The sequence below is a fragment of the Grampus griseus genome (assembly GCF_964374135.1).
Source record: "Grampus griseus genome assembly, chromosome: 15".
NCBI lineage: Eukaryota > Metazoa > Chordata > Mammalia > Artiodactyla > Delphinidae > Grampus > Grampus griseus.
The window spans coordinates 77,298,829-77,310,069 of record NC_139009.1 but is presented as its reverse complement, the minus strand read 5'-3'; the positions used below and the strand labels follow the sequence as shown (position 1 = coordinate 77,310,069).

Genomic DNA, 11,241 nt, shown 5'->3' with positions numbered 1-11,241 from the left:
CCTTTGCTTGAGTATAAGCAATTCCCTTTCTTGCTTTTGTGGGATTAGGTTACAACCAAAATAATTCTGACTCATATTTTCAAAAAAGACTTTGGTAAGAAGCGTCACTAACTTTGGTGGACTCTAATGTATACAGCAAGTTAGTGATGCTATTATTTTTCACAGCAATAAAACAATATTATGATAATAGTTTCAATTTCATTTTTCTAATAATAATCAGTACCACTATATAAAAGTACATATTTAGAATCTTATTACTCATGCTTGGAAATTTTTGTATTGCAATATTATATTACAAATATCACCACACTCCTAAAATTTATGTTCTACAAGTGTATAATGTGACTACAGTTTATGAACCAATGAAAAAGATAACCATTCTTAAATTTTAACAACAAAAAATTTAAGAACTCCAGGTTTAGGAATGGTACAGCAAGAGACACTGCTCCGTTTTATTTATAACAGCAGGAAATCGGAAACAACTTTTTCGTTCACCAATAGGAAACTGGTTTTAAAAGATCACAGAACCATAATTTAAGCCATAAAACAGAACTGCGAGCAAACAATATAAAAATATGTTGTGAATGTATTTAATGACATGAAAAGATCTAGCTGTATATTCATTGTCTATTATCCCAATGTCTTCCCAGCGGAACACAGTAGTTTTCTCTCTTCCATCCTCACTCAGCCTAACCTTCTTCCTATTTTATTGAGAAAACGCAATCAATCAGAAGAGACTTCTGCAATATACTGCCACAACGTTTACCCACCAGCCAGCATCTCTGTCACATATGCTCCTCCCCTGTTTCAATGGCTGGAACCATCCTGGTGAAGACCAACCCTTCACTTAGACACTACATTCATCCCTCAGCGCCACCCACTGAAGAGGTGCACATCACTGTAATGACACAAGAGGGCGCTTTAAGTGAGGAATCTTGTAAACCACTCCAAATCAAGTCTTGAATAGTCTTCAACAGGCAGACACAAGCACTCTTCATCCATACAAAGCTACAGAAGAAAAGAGAAAACAAAAACACATGAGCTGGTAAAGATTTTACCAACTTAGCTACCGACTCCACCAACAACAACATGCACGGAAGAAAACTAACACAAAAATCCAAGCTGGATTAAATATCCCAGTTTAGGTATATGAAAAACAAAAAAAACAACTTGAATTGCAATTCAAAAACTAAGTCCAAAATTGAATCAAAAAAATGGAAGTAGCCATAAAAAAAGAACGAAATTGAGTTATTTGTAGTGAGGTGGATGGACCTAGGGTCTGTGGAAGTCAGAAAGAGAAAAACAAATACCGTACGCTAACACATATATATGGAATCTAAAAAAAAAAAAGGTTCTGAAGAACCTAGCGTCAGGACAGGAATAAAGACGCAGACATACAGAGAATGGACTTGAGGACACGGGGAGGGGGAAGGGTAAGCTGGGACGAAGTGAGAGACTGGCATGGACATATATACACTACCAAATATAAAATAGCTAGCTAGTGGGAAGCACCCGCATAGCACAGGAAGATCAGCTCCGTGCTTTGTGACCGCCTGGAGGGGTGGGATAGGGAGGGAGACGCAAGAGGGGGGAGATATGGGGATATATGTACATGTATAGCTGATTCACTTTGTTATAAAACAGAAACTAACACACCATTGTAAAGCAATTATACTCCAATAAAGATTAAAAAAAAAAGTAATGAAACAAGAGTTGACTGACCCCAGAAATGACAGAAGAAACAGTAATCACATCAAAAATGAAGAGTATAATACAGACCAGATTTGAATGGAAACTTAATAAGGGTAAATGGACAAAAGTGGAAGAAGAAAAAGAATAAAAATTAGATGAAGAAAGTAAAACGAAGAGCAAAAAAAAAGAAAAACCATCACAGAGATAACATAATATACAGAGTAACTATAAATCAAACATTCTGTAATTTCAATAAATGTGAACGGATTAATTCACTTACCAAAAGAAAAAAATGGATTTCTGGCTTGGCTCACAGAGCAAAACCCAACACTATGCACTATTAAAGAAACAAACCTAAACTGACTCAGAAAAGCTAAAAATAAAATGATGGGCCAATGAATATTAACAGCAAGCGCAAACAAATCTCTGGCTGCAATGTAGAATCTGAAACCACAACAAGAAATTTTCTGTACTGTTACATTAAAATCTATTAATCTACATTGTAGGTTGGATGTATATTTTACACAGGCATACTTTATAATATCATGCATCATTTATTTGGAAAATATTACCTTACTAATTTATGCAGATCTTTCAAATGCTTCATTCTATAGCATTTTAAGAATCACATTCTTTAATATCATCACCAACCAATCTTACCAAAAAGTCTTTAAGTACAGGAAAGCTTTCAAGCTCACAGAGGCAGATCAAATGTTCCAAAACTGTAATTTTTGCTCAAAAACCAGAACTTTATCATCAATAACATATACTTTCAGTTGTTTTTCTTGAAGTGACAGGGTCACTCCATTCATTTGTGAAAATCTACTTGCCAAACATCCACATCTGAAAAAACCAAACAGTTTGCCCCTGAGTTTTTTTTTTTTCTTTTTCTTTTTTTGGTTGTGTTGGGTCTTCGTTGCTGCACACTGTCTTTCTCTAGTTCTGTTGAGCGGGGACCACTCTTCGCTGTGGTGTGCGGGCTTCTCATTCCAGTGGCTTCTCTTGTTGCAGAGAACAGGCTCCAGGTATGCTGGCTCAGGAGTTGTGGCTCGTGGGCTCTAGAGAGCAGGCTCAGTAGTTGTGGCACACGGGCTTAGTTGCTCCATGGCATGTGGGATCTTCCCAGACCAGGGATCAAACCCGTGTCCCCTGCCCTGGTAGGCGGATTCCTGACCACTGTACCACCAGGGAAGTCCCTGCCTCTGAGTTATTCTTTCAAGTAAAAGAGTATTCATGAAAAGGTGTTCAACATCACTAATTAGGGAAATGCAAATCAAACCTACAATGAGATAACCACCTTTTATACCCATTAGGTAGGCTACTGTCAAAACAACTGAAAATAACAAGTGTTGATGAGAATGGGAGAAATTGGAACCCTGTGTACTGTTGGTGGAAATGTAAAAATGGTACAGCCTCTTGGGAAACAGTATGGCGGTTCCTCAAAAAATTCAAAATAGAATTATCACATGATCCAGCAATTCTGCTTCTGGGTATATACTCAGAATTGAAAGCAAGGTTTCAAAAAGATACCTGCACATCCATGGTCACAGTAGCGTTATTCACAATAGTTAAAACATGGAAGCAACCCAAGTAACCATTGACAGATGAGTGGTTAAGCAAAATGTGGTAGATACATACAATGGAATTTTTTTTTTTTTAATTTTTTGGCTGCGCCATGCAGCATGTGGGATCTCGGTTCCCCGACCAGGAATCGAATCCGCACCCTCTGCATTGGGAGTGCAGAGTCTTAACCACTGGACCGCCAGGGAAGTCCCAATACAATGGAATATTATTCAGCCTTAAAAAGGACTGAAATTCCGAAATATGCTACAATATGGATGAACCTTGAAGATACAGGTTAAGTGAAATAAGTCAGTCACGAAAAGATAAATACTGTACGATTCCACTTACAAGAGGTACCTTGAGTAGTCAAAAATCATAAAGACAGAAAGTAGAATGGTGATTGCCAAGGGCCTGGGGAAGGGTGAAATGGGGAGTTCTTCTTTAAGGAGTATGAAGTTACAGTTTTGCAAGATGCATGGTGGCGATGGTTGCACAACAATATGCCTGTACTCAAATACCAGTGAATCATACACTTAAAAATGGTTACGATGGTAAATATGTTATGTGTATTTTACCACAATTTTTTTTAAAAAAGCATCCATCCATTCCTATCTTCTCAAGTATTTACTTTCAAATAAGGAACAAGCGTTGAATTTTGGAGGATGCCTTTTCAGCATCTACAGAAATAATCATGAAATGAAGGACTTCCATTTTGCTGTTTTTCCATGATAATCCTTGTAAAACTACATGACTTTTAAAACTATCTAAATATACTACCTTGATAAAAAATATTTAATGAAACAAACTTCGAGAATATAAATCAAAGAGTACATTGAGAGAAATTTATAGGTTTAGATGTATGTATTAGAAAAGGAAACAATCAATTTTGAGGCAAAATAAGCTCAAAGAATGTAAAATGAATGCTATAAAAAGAAGAGAAATTAATGAAATGGAAGATTAATATAAAACAGAATTAACAAAAGCAAAGTTGGTTCTTTATAAAGGATAATAGAACTGTTAAACCTCCAGAAAAGTTGATCAAAAAGAATAAAAGGGGCTTCCCTGGTGGTGCAGTAGTTAAAAATCTGCCTGCCAATGCAGGGGACACAGGTTTGAGCCCTGGTTCGGGAAGATCCCACATGCTGCGGAGCAACTAAGCCTGTGCGCCACAACTGCTGAACCTGCGCTCTAGAGCCTGCGAGCCACAGCTATTGAGCCCGCGTGCCACAACTACTTAAGCCCTCGTGCCTAGAGCTCATGCTCCACAACAAGAGAAGCCACTGCAATAAGAAGCCTGCGCACTGCTACGAAGAGTGCCCCCTCCACCCCGCTCGCCACAACTAGAGAAAGCCCATGCACAGCAACAAAGAAACAAAGGCAGCCAAAAGTAAATAAATAAAATAAATAAATTTATAAAAAAAGTATAAAAGGCACAAATAATCAATATAAGGAATAAAAACGCAGCTATAATTTCAGATGCTACAGATATTTAGAGAATATCATGATTATGCCGAAACATTCAAAAAGTTTTAAATTAGAAAACTTTGTTTATCTCAGGAATGCAAGGGTAGCTTTACATTTCTAAACCCATAGATATAATTCGTCACATTAGCAGAATAGAAAAACTCGTGCTCATCTCAAAAGAATTCCAAAAACTCCAACATCTACATCTATTCACGATTATAAAACAAAGAAACAAAAACCTCTGAAACTTTTATCAAACTACCATTTGAAGGGAATTTCCTTAATCTGATAAAGAGTATCTACCAGAAAATCACAGCAAAGATTGCAGTCAATTGAGGAAGTATTAACAGCGGTTCCTTTAACATCTAGGACAAAAGTGTACTATCACTACTTTTATTTAAAATTGTAGGGGACTTCCCTGGTGGGTCCAGCGGTTAAGACTCCACACTTGCACTGCAGGGGGCACTGGTTCAAGCCCTGGTCAGGGAACCAAGATCCTACATGCAGTGCGGTGCAGCCAAGAAAAAACTGTACCGCCACAAAGCTGGAGCATAAGTGTGCACTGAAGCTTTACTGATAACGGTCAAATGGCCATCAACAGATGCGTGGATAAACAAACTGAAGTATATCCATCCAAAAGAATACAATTCAGCAATAAAAAGAAATGCACTCTGCTGCACAAAAGACACAAACACAAAAGAGTATATTACAGGACTCCACTTATATGAAATTCTAGAACTGGCAAAATGAATCTTTCCTTACTGAAAGAGTACCAGTGGTTGCCTGGGACCTGATAGAGGGGAAGAATGGATTGTAAAGTGTCACATGGGGACATTTTGGGGTGCTAACTGTGGTAGTGGTTACATGGGTATGTATATGTGTTAAAATTCACTAAACTACACACTTAAAATGGGTGCAATTTATTGCATGTAAGGTATACTTTAACACAGTTGTTTTTTTTAAGATGTATGTATGTATGTATATATTTATTCATTATTTATGGCTGCGTTGGGTCTTCGCTGCTGCGCACGGGCTTTCTCTAGTTGCGGTGAGCGGGGGCTACTCTTTGTTGTGGTGCACGGGCTTCTCATTGCAGTGGCTTCTCTTGTTGTAGAGCATAGGCTATAGGCACGCAGGCTTCAGCAGTTGCGGCACATGGGCTCAGGAGTTGTGGCTCACGGGCTCTAGAGCACAGGCTCAGTAGTTGTGGCTCACGAGCTTAGTTGCTCCACGGCATGTGGGATCTTCCTGGACCAGGGCTCAAACCCATGTCCCCTGCATCAGCAGGCGGACTCTCAACCACTGCATCACCAGGGAAGCCCCAAAATCATTTTTTTAATACAATCTTTGTTATATGTTAAATATTTATTTATTTATTTATTTTGGCTGCATTGGATCTTAGTTGCAGTACGTTAGTTGCAGTACATCTTAGTTGCAGTACACTGAGGCATGCGGGCTTCTTAGTTGCAGCATGCATGCAGGATCTAGTTCCCCAACCAGGGATCGAACCCAGGCCCCCTCCATTGGGAGCATGGAGTCTTACCCACTGGACCACCAGGGATGTCCCCCAGAAATCAAAATCTTTGACATAGAAATCTTTTTTTGATATAAAAATCTTTTTGATACAGAAATCAAAAGGATTATAAAATACTATGGAAAATTTATACCAATAAAGTAGACAACTTTTAGATGAAATGGAAAAATTAATAAGAAGTACAAATTACCAAAACTTACTCAAGAAAAAAATAATCTGAATAAACCTATAAAAAGGAAAGACACTGAATCTGTTTGTAAAATCTTCTGTTAAAGAAAAGCTCAGGCTCAGCTGCCTTCACTGGTGAATTCTACCAAACAATTAAAGAAAAAATAATACTAATCCTTCAAAAACTCTTCCAGAAAATAAAGGAAGAAAGGACACTACTCAGCTCACCCTAGGAGACCAGTATTACCAATACCAAAGCTAGAAAAAGAGATCACAAAGAAAAAAAAGCTACACAGGAATACACATTATGAACAAAGATAGAAATCCTTAATAAAATATTAGCAAAGCAAATCCCAAAATATATAAAGTAGATTATACACCATGCCCAAGCAGATTTATCTCAAGAGCACAAGACTGGTTACATGTTCAAATATGCCATATTAATGTAGGATGTCGTATAATAGGATAAAGGGGAAAAATGGTATGAGCATCTCAACAGTGGAAAAAGCATTTGACAAAATCCAACACCCATCCATGATAAAAGCTCTCAATAAACTAGGAATAGAAGAGAGCTTCCTCAAATTAATAGAGTATGCTTCAAAAACCTACAGCAAAAATTACACACAATGATGAAAGACTGAACGCTTTTGCCTAATATCAGGAAAAAGACAATGATGCCCACTCTCTCACTTCTATTCAGCGCTGTAAAGGAGTTTCTAGCCAGTGAAATCAGGCAAGAAAAAGAAATAAAAAGCACACAGATTAGAAAGGAGGAAGTAAAACTGTCTTTACTCTCAGATAACATGATCCTACATGTAGAAATTCCTAAGGGACACCACACACACACACACACACACACACACACACACACACACACACACACACACACACACACACACACACCTACTAGAGCTAATAAGTGAGTTCAGCAAAGTCTTAGGAAACAAGATCAATAAACAAAACTTAATTCTCTCTCTAAATACAGCAAATGAATGACCGAAAAATGAAGTTTAAAAACCAATTCCATTCAACAACAGCATCAGCCAGAACAAAATCTGTAGGAATAAATTTAACAGAAAAAGTGTAAACAGTACACTTGTACAATGAAAGCTACAAAACACTGAGAGAATAAAAAATCTAAATGAATGAAGATGTTCACAGATCAGAAGACTCAATATTATTAACACGGCAATCCTCCACAGATTGAATGCAAACTCTGTCAAAATCCCAGCATAGTTTTTGGTTTTTTGTTTTCACATCTTTATTGGAGTATAATTGCTTTACAATGGTGTGTTAGTTTCTGCTTTACAACAAAGTGAATCAGTTATACATATACATATGTTCCCATATCTCTTCCCTCTTGCGTCTCCCTCACTCCCCCCCTCCCTATCCCACCTCTCTAGGTGGTCACAAACCACCTAACTAATCTCCCTGTGCCATGCGGCTGCTTCCTACTAGCTATCCACCCTACGTTTGATAGTGTATATATGTCCATCCCACTCTCTCACTTTGTCACAGCTTACCCTTCCCCCTCCCCATATCCTCACGTCCATGCTCTAGTAGGTCTGTGTCTTAATTCCTGTCTTACCCCTAGGTTCTTCATGACCTTTTTTTTTTTCTTAGATTCCATATATATGTGTTAGCATATGGTATTTGTTTTTCTCTTTCTGACTTACTTCACTCTGTATGACAGACTCTAGGTCCATCCACCTCACTACAAATAACTCAATTTCATTTCTTTTTATGGCTGAGTAATATTCCATTGTATATATGTGCCACATCTTCTTTATCCATTCATCTGTTGATGGACACTTAGGTTGCTTCCATGTCCTGGCTATCGTAAACAGAGCTGCAATGAACATTGTGGCACGTGACTCTTGTTGAATTATGGTTTTCTCAGGGTATATGCCCAGTAGTGGGATTGCTGGGTCATATGGTAGTTCTATTTTTAGTTTTTTAAGGAACCTCCATACTGTTCTCCATAGTGGCCGTATCAATTTACATTCCCACCAACAGTGCAAGAGGGTTCCCTTTTCTCCACACCCTCTCCAGCATTTACTGTTTCTAGATTTTTTGATGATGGCCATTCTAACCAGTGTGAGATGATATCTCATTGTAGTTTTGATTTGCATTTCTCTAATGATTAATGATGTTGAGCATTCTTTCATGTGTTCATTGGCAATCTGTTTATCTTCTTTGGAGAAATATCTATTTAGGTGTTCTGCCCATTTTTGGATGGGGTTGTTTTTTTGTTATTGAGCTGCATGAGCTGCTTGTAAATTTTGGAGATTAATCCTTTGTCAGCTGCTTCATTTGCAAATATTTTCTCCATTCTGAGGGTTGTCTTTTGGTCTTGTTTATGGTTTCCTTTGCTGTGCAAAAGCTTTGAAGTTTCATTAGGTCCCATTTGTTTATTTTTGTTCTTATTTCCATTTTTCTAGGAGGTGGATCAAAAAGGATCTTGCTGTGATTTATGTCATAGAGTGTTCTGCCTATGTTTTCCTCTAAGAGTCTGATGGTTTCTGGCCTTACATTTAGGTCTTTAATCCATTTTGAGTTTACTTTTGTGTATGGTGTTAGGGAGTGTTCTAATTTCATACTTTTACATGTACCTGTCCAGTTTTCCCAGCACCGCTTACTGAAAAGGCAGTCTTTTCTCCACTGTATATTCTTGCCTCCTTTATCAAAGATAAGGTGACCATATGTGCGTGGGTTTATCTCTGGGCTTTCTATCCTGTTCCATTGATCTATATTTCTGTTTTTGTGCCAGTACCATAGTGTCTTGATTACTATAGTTTTGTAGTATAGTCTGAAGTCAGGGAGTCTGATTCCTCCAGCTCTGTTTTTTTCTCTCAAGATTGCTTTGGCTATTCGGGGTCTTTTGTGTTTCCATACAAATTGTGAATTTTTTTGTTCTAGTTCTGTGAAAAATGCCATTGGTAGTTTGATAGGGATTGCATTGAATCTGTAGATTGCTTTGGGTAGTAGAGTCTTTTTCACAATGTTGATTCTTCCAATCCAAGAACATGGTATATCTCTCCATCTATTTGTATCATCTTTAATTTCTTTCATCAGTGTCTTATAATTTTCTGCATACAGGTCTTTCGTCTCCTTAGGTAGGTTTATTCCTAGATATTTTATTCTTTTTGTTGCAATGGTAAATGGGAGTGTTTTCTTGATTTCACTTTCAGATTTTTTCATCATTAGTGTATAAGAATGCCAGAGATGTCTGTGCATTAATTTTGTATCCTGCTACTTTACCAAATTCATTGATTAGCTCTAGTAGTTTTCTGGTAGCATCTTTAGGATTCTCTATGTATAGTATCATGTTATCTGCAAACAGTAACAGCTTTACTTCTTCTTTTCCAATTTGGATTCCTTTTATTTCTTTTTCTTCTCTGATTGCTGTGGCTAAAACTTCCAAAACTATGTTGAATAAGAGTGGTGAGAGTGGGCAACCTTGTCTTGTTCCTGATCTTAGTGGAAATGGTTTCAGTTTTTCACCATTAAGGACAATGTTGTTTGTGGGTTTGTCATATATGGCCTTTATTATGTTGAGGCCTCTATGCCTACTTTCTGCAGGGTTTTTATCATAAATGGGTGTTGAATTTTGTTGAAAGCTTTCTCTCCATCTATTGAGATGATCATATGGTTTTTCTCCTTTAATTTGTTAATATGGTATATCACGTTGATTGATTTGCATATATTGAAGAATCCTTGCATTCCTGGAATAAACCCCACTTGATCATGGTGTATGATCCTTTTAATGTCCAGCATACTTTTTTTGCAGAAATTTACAAGCTGATCCTAAAATTTATATGGAAAAGCAAAATACAGGATAGCCAAAACAATCTTGGAAAAGAAGAACAAAACTAGACAGCCTGCAATTCCTTATTTCAAAACTTAGTACAGTCACTCCTCCATATCTGCAGCTTCCGCATCCACAGCTTCAATCAACTGTGGATCAAAAATATTTGGGAAAAGGAATTCCAGAAAGTTCCAAAAAGCATAACTTGAACTTGCCATGCGTCAGCAACTATCTGCACAGCATTTACACTGTATTAGGTATTATAAGTCATCTAGAGATGATTTAAAGCATACAAGAGAATGTCCTTAGGTTATTTGCAAATATGCCATTTTATATAAGGGACTTGAGCATCCATGGATTTTAGTATTTGTGGGATCCTGCAACCAATTCCCCTTGGATACCAAAGAACAAATATAAAGTTATAGTGATCAAGACAGTGACAGTATATAAGGATAAACATTATAGATCAAGAGAACACAACTGAGAGCCCAGAAATAAATCCTTACATTTAGTTCAACTGATCTTTGACAAAGGTGCCAAGGCAACTCAGTGGGGAAACGGTAGTTTTTTTAAATGCTTGCTGGAACAATTGGGTATCTATATGCAAAACAAAAATTTGGATCCTAACTCACACCATTCCCAAAAATTAACTCAAAATGAATCACAGACATAAATATAAGAGCTAAAACTATTAAAACAAATTTAGAACATAAAAGTGAATCTTGTGACCTTGGATTAGACAAAGAATTTTTAGATGAAACACCAAAAGCATGATCCATGATGGAAAAAAACTGATAGTGTACTACAACAAAATGAAAACGTTCATGCTTCAATAGACACTCTTTTTAAAAGGCAAGCACAAATTGGGACAAAAAGACAAAGCCACAGATTGAGACAAAATATTTGCAAATTATATATCTGATAAAGGATTTGTATCCAACATATATAAAGAACTCTTACAACTCAATAATCTTACAACCCAATTAAAAAATGGGCAAAGATCTGAATCCAT

The 11,241-nt window shown here is 37.1% G+C and overlaps 1 protein-coding gene across 2 annotated transcripts in view; it reads right to left on the bottom strand.

Annotated features, from left to right (window-relative positions):
• Positions 1–425: 425 nt before the first annotated feature.
• ZC3H8 (zinc finger CCCH-type containing 8) overlaps positions 426–11,241 on the bottom strand; it is a 34,338-nt gene continuing 23,522 nt past the window's right edge. For both annotated transcript variants that reach the window (XM_082671744.1, XM_082671745.1), the window contains one exon: positions 426–1,008. The gene's annotated coding sequence lies outside the window, so the exon portion shown is untranslated. The remainder of the gene's footprint in view (positions 1,009–11,241) is intronic.